The sequence below is a fragment of the Mytilus californianus genome, unplaced genomic scaffold (genome assembly GCF_021869535.1).
Source record: "Mytilus californianus isolate M0D057914Y unplaced genomic scaffold, xbMytCali1.0.p SCAF_1, whole genome shotgun sequence".
Taxonomy (NCBI): domain Eukaryota; kingdom Metazoa; phylum Mollusca; class Bivalvia; order Mytilida; family Mytilidae; genus Mytilus; species Mytilus californianus.
The window spans coordinates 77,063,368-77,069,953 of record NW_026262581.1 but is presented as its reverse complement, the minus strand read 5'-3'; positions in this window follow the sequence as shown (position 1 = coordinate 77,069,953).

Sequence of the window (6,586 nt, the reverse complement as noted above, 5' to 3'; positions counted from 1 at the left end):
TCTACCAATGAATACTTGCCCGACGTATGACCAGTCTCAGATTCAAAATCAACAAAAAGGCTACCAGTATATACCTCCTCAGAACATGGCTTATCAAAACACGGCGTATCCACCACAACCAGTAGCCAGCTGTCCGCCACAACTACAACCCGACTGTCCGCCGCCACCACCATATTATTAAAGTTTAAAAAAGCCTTTACCTATTTAAGGAATCACTACAGTTTGACAGAGGAGGGATATCAGTTACGAAAACCAGTTCAGGCATATGAAGCATTGGGTGTCCCTTTCCGTTTGTTAAGACCAGTGACGCGCATGCGAAGCAGAGTGTTTAAAAGACTGTGGTCGTTCAAATAATTCATTAATCCACGTTTAGCATTGTTCAAATATTTGATGTCCAGTAATGTTCCTTGAGAGGTTGCAACGATAGAGAAACAAAAAAATGACATCGGTTGAATGCGGACCGCAAAATAGACCCCAAATGATTAGTGACGTAAACAGTGATTCGAATTCAACTATTCGTTCAAAAAAGAAAAGAAAACCATGCATTTATATTTCTTTACGATCAATGTCGTATATATAATGTGGTAATATTGCCGATCGCTTGATAAAAGTAAACCCGAGTTCGATCTTGACGGACGGTGCTTGAAGGATTCATAACATGTTGTACAGTTTCCGAAAATTGAACCTAGTTTGAGTGTTGAACAATTTACACCATGCAGTGGGAAATGGTCTATATTTCAATTCAGAAATAATCAGAGATGCACATTCCTTCTATGAATCAAACTTATTTACGTTTGCCTGACGTAATTTATTTCATAAAAAATAAAATAAAACAAAATAGACTACATGTTGAGAGTACTAATAAGTGTTTTATTATACAACCAACTTTCTAAAGCTATGGTATATACTGTATAGTGAAGTGGAGTCCGTCCGGCTGTCCGTTTGTTTGTCCTTTTGTCCCTCTAGTTAAGTATCCACAACTGCTCCTGAACCGCTTGACAGAATTTTGTGAAACTTTCACAGAATCTTACTCACACGATGTACTTTTGCCCCTCTTATTTACTTTCTTCATCTAAAATTTGTTTTGGTTGACTTTGAGATGGCATGGAGTTCGTCATTTGTGCACACTATAGTATACATTTGCATATTAAAGCCCTAATCATAATTTAGATTATTGAATTTATTGAAACTTTCTCAGAACCGTTACCATATAATGCCTTTATACACCTATTTTGTTTATTAATCCGAATTACTTTTGTTTCCCTTACCAAAGAATGGACCTTGCCATTGCTTTATTTTAGGTGATGTTTTAAGCCCAAATATTTTCAAAATATTTATTAATGATCTACCTGACAAGTTTTTGTCATGTCCTGATCCAGTAACTATTAATAACCGTAGAGTAGATTGTCTTATGTATGCTGATGATGTCGTAATTTTTTCAGAAACACAGGAAGGTTTGCAAAAGAGAATTAATATGTTACATGAATATTGTTTAGAATGGTGTTTTGATGTTAATCTAAAAAAGACAAAAAGTATAATTTTTAACAAGCCAGGAAAATTCTTAAAATGCTGTTTACATTTTAGAGGTAGAGAGATAGAATGTGCAAAATTATATAGATATCTCGGAATCACATTTACATCTAGTGGTATATTCAAGCAGTGTAAAGATGAATTATACAACAAATCTTTAAAAGCATGTTTTAAGCTACAGAGATGCTTGTCATCATCTAACCCTAGTATTGCCACTTTTTTACATCTTTATGATCATACAATTAAACCCATACTATTATATGGCAGTGAAATATGGGGAATGTTTCGTACTGATTCAGCTGCATGTAAAAAAGATAATGATTATATATTGGAAAAAGTTTTTGGTCAGGATTCCTCTGAAAAAGCTCATAACAAATTTATGAAATATATTCTTGGTGTAAACAGAAAGTCCAGTAACATAGCTGTGATGTCAGAGCTTGGTAGATTTCCTATTTATTTTACTATAATTTTATCAATGTTAAAATATTGTCATAGACTGGAAGGTTTGAAAGAAGGATTATTATTTGATGCATTCATATGTTGTAAACAATTACATATTTCTAATGTAAATACATGGTACTCTAGTATAGATTATATTCAGAGAGAGATTGATTTACCAAATTTTGACCTATCAATTGGTTCTTTATGTCAGTATGTTAAAAATAAACTATGTGAAAGTTATTTAACATTTTGGAATAGACTGAAGTATCAAACAATTAACTCTGAAAAAGGGAAGCTTGGTACTTATTTTTCTATAAAAAATTGTTTTAAAAAAGAAAAATATTTAGAACTACAGGATTTTAAAAAAAGACAGTCAATTTGTAAATTAAGAATAAGTGCTCACTCTTTAAAAATTGAGACAGACAGATATTCAAAAAAATATATAGAAAGATCTGAGCGTCTTTGTTCAAATTGCTCACTTGGTAAAGTTGAAGATGAGCTTCATTTTTTGTTAGAATGTCCTCTTTATGATACTCAAAGGGAAGACTTTTTTCAATACATATCTGACAATTGTTATAATTTTAAAAATTTAAATAAATCTTCTAAATTTTTATGGCTCTTGACTCAAGAAAATGTAACTCTTATGGAAAAACTGGGCTGTTATATTTGTGACTGTTTTGAATTAAGGAGATCAGGTATGCATATTGACACTAAGTCAAGTAAATGATTTGAGAATGAATGCATATAATGTAATTTTATTCTTTTATTCACAATATGTGTGGTTTTTGGCTCTGATTCTGACCAATGCTAATATACTAAATATATATTTTCAAGTGACTATTATTGTTGTTGTTACCAATTATGTAAATCAATTGTATCTGATTTTATGCCCTTTATGGGCCCTGTGATTTGGGAAATAAAAATATTCTATTCTATTCTATTCTATTTTAGGGTACCTATTTTGTAGTATATGCAACTCCTCCTAAACCATCTTTTTTAACTTTCTTAACCATCACCATAGAATTCTTTTTGTGAACCATCTATTTTAGTTTGGTTTTTTTTTCGAAATAATTTTTTTGTTTTCTTACCAAAGCATAGACTTTGCCATTGCTTTATTTGGGGGTATCCATTTTGTAATTGCAACTCCTCCTGCAAAAACCCCTCATTACAATATATAGATACTTTCTCTCAATCTTAGTAACAGTATGCAACATGAGTAATAATTAAGGCTAATTTGTACTTGTTTGAAAGAAATATGGCTGCAAGGTACTTTTGTGGTATAGTTAGTCTTCAGGAAAATTAGATACGATTTAGTTCAATAGATTTCTCGTCAGCAGAAACCTTCTATTATCAAATCATAGCAGGAAACTCGCATCGGTCCGGCGCCATTCTTATGAGACATACCATCATACGGTGACTTCCTAAAAAGAAAAAGAAACTTCACGTTGAAGGCTATATAAAATTGAGAATGGAAATGGGGAATGTGTCAAAGAGACAACAACCCGACCATAGAGCAGACAACAGCCGAAGGCCACCAATGGGTCTTCAATGCAGCGAGAAACTCCCGCACCCGGAGGCGTCCTTCAGCTGGCCCCTAAACAAATATGTATACTAGTTCAGTCATAATGGACGTCACACTAAACTCCAAATTATACACAGGAAACTAAAATTAAAAATGATACAAGACTAACAAAGGCCAGAGGCTCTTGACTTGGGACAGGCGCAAAATGCGGCGAGGTTAAACATGTTTTTTGAGATCTCAACCCTCCTCCTATAACTCTAGCCAATGTAGAAAAAAACAAACGCACAACAGTACGCACAGTAAAACTCAGTATAAGAGAAGTCCGAGTCCGATGTCAGAATAGGAAACAAAAGAAAATAAACAAAATGACAATAATACATAAATAACAACATACTACTAGCAGTTACTGACATGCCAGCTCCAGACCTCAATTAAACTGATTGAAAGATTATGTCTTCATCATATGAATATCAGGCACAATCCCTCCTGTTAGGGGTTTAGTATTATACCGTCATAAAATGTATGAGAAGAACATAATCCGTGTCATGCCAACAACTGGTTTTAGAATAAATGTGTTTAATTCCGATGCAAAGACCCTATAAGTGAATCAATATTAAAGCCAACATATGCAATCTTTAATGACCTGACAACAGTATCGTAACTATATCCCTTCTTAATAAGTCTGTTTAAAGGTTTTGTTAGCTTTTGATGTGAATACTGACATTTTTATGCTTTGTAAAGAAAATTACCATAAAAGATTGGATGTGAAATACCCGAACGTATAAGATATATATATATATGTTGTGTACAAATTGTAATGTTGTACAAATTATATATGTACAAATTATAATTTGTACAGTATTTTTGTACAAGTTATCAGTATTTTGTGAATCTTTTTATATAATTAGATAAAATAAGCACAGTGCTTTGGTTAAGCTTATCACTGTTTTATTTCCACAACTTTATGCTACAGTCTTGCACATAGTACTGACACAACGTTAATATAAAAACACTAAAATATATTTTGTGGGCATAGAATGTGGTATTAGTCAAACAATAAAAATATAATCTGAATCAATCAGGTGTCCTTATTTGCAGTTTTATGACATATAGGACAGTGCTTAATGTTAGGCTGAAGTATATAAATTTGTGAGTAAAACATCGAGCTGGATAATTATTTCAGATAAACTTGTATCACCCGGTGAAAGAAGGTGTTTGTCAAAATACCGATAACTTGTACAAATACCCTGTACAAATTATAATTTGTACGAAATTACAACTTGTACACAACATTTATATATATAGATTATGTTCTATCACTGCATGACTCAAAGTTTTGCGACTTTGTTGATCGCGTTTATCCCATTGTTGAGTTGAGTCTGTTCAATATCTTGACTAGACGGAATGAATAATTTCCCGTGACAATGACACCACCAGGCAGTATTGTCTCTGTCTTGCCATATAGCATTTACGTGGCCATCTACTATGAACAAATTCCCGCTAAGCGATAAGTGAATTTTACGATTTGATCACACCTCTCATCAGTAGTTCTTTATTTCCATCAGAGTGGGTTGCCCGAATTTCGACTGCAACTGTATCAGGAGGTTATGTTAGACACGAACTCCCGGATTCTGTAACGTGCAAAAACATGAAACTACTCATAAACGCGACATCGGCTTAAACGTCACCTTTAAGACGGGATGATGCTGCGTATTTGCACATTCCGCACAGCCGAACGGGCGCCCCTTTTAAGCATGGGTTTTACTGTATTAAATCTGGCACGAGAAAACTATATTTCTGTACCCCAGTCATTTATTTGGTTTCTTCAGAACGAGAACAAATTATCAATAAATCCAGTAAGTAATAATTCTGCAAAAGGGTTCGTGTGGGATGGTCTGGAGTAAAAGGCAGCAAATTTGGACTGCCACTACGAAAAGTCGGTACGTTGGATAGGGACAATCAAATATCTATCCTGGTACGAACCCTCAAAAAGTGAAAATCAATGGTTCTTTAATTTCAGAAAATCATGCCACTCTCCCTACTCGAGGAATCGGATTAAACGCCCCCGTTCTGAGTAGACGCTTTTTTGGAATAGAATACGCCCACCCTGCATATTAAGATTAAAGTTACAGCGCGGGTTTTACTGCTAGACGGAGAAGTCCAGGTGACCATATTTTTATACACTAGTCCACCCGCGAGGTTATCTTTAAACAGGATAAAAAAAAAATTAACTAGATATTCATAATCACGAAACGTAACATTATTGCACTGGTATAATTTGATTGTCAAAAAGGAGTTTTCAGACATTCTAACTGCATTTATAAATGGCATCAATAGTTCCATCTTTATATTGTTAGTGCTGTGTTGCTTTTCTTTTTTTTGTGTGCGTATGTAATGGGGAGTTGGCTTATGCAAAATTCATTCTATAATACATCATGTTATTAAAAAGTCAAAAATCAATATAGAAAACAAAATAAACATACCAAACTGAATGTATTGTTGTTATTTGGTGTTGCAAAATGGAAGTAACAGTACGCAAAGAACGCATAGAAGACACCGTTTACATAATGTGATATTGTAGAAGTCTCCCTCACATGCTTATAGAAATATGTCGATGGGAAGAATAGCAGTTAGTTCTAATTGGATTTGCCGACTGTCTGTTGAAAAAAAAGTCTACCAAACCGTTGAAACGTAAAAAAGTATGTTGTAAAAAAACAAATCAAGCGTTGTCAGTTTCACAGTTTTAGCCTCATGTTTGAATCATAGATTTTGAATCACATCGATGTCGCGGACGCAAGTACTGTTTGTGGCGAGGTGGCAGCGGCGGCGGCGGCGGTGTCAATAATTTGTTAAAATTTGTGATAATAGTTCAGTTTTAGGGTAACCACTATTGGTAAGTCAATGATATTTGGTATGCAGTTCGGTGTACATTGTATTAGCATTGGCACATGTCTTTTCCAGGAGATGATTCAGTGGCCCCAAACCCTAATTCGTGGTTTGTTCAATTTTGAACTTTTTCATAGTTTCAAAGCGTGTTAAAGCTTTCGATTTGGTCAATTTAAGTGGAACCACTGATGGTATGACTCTGATGCT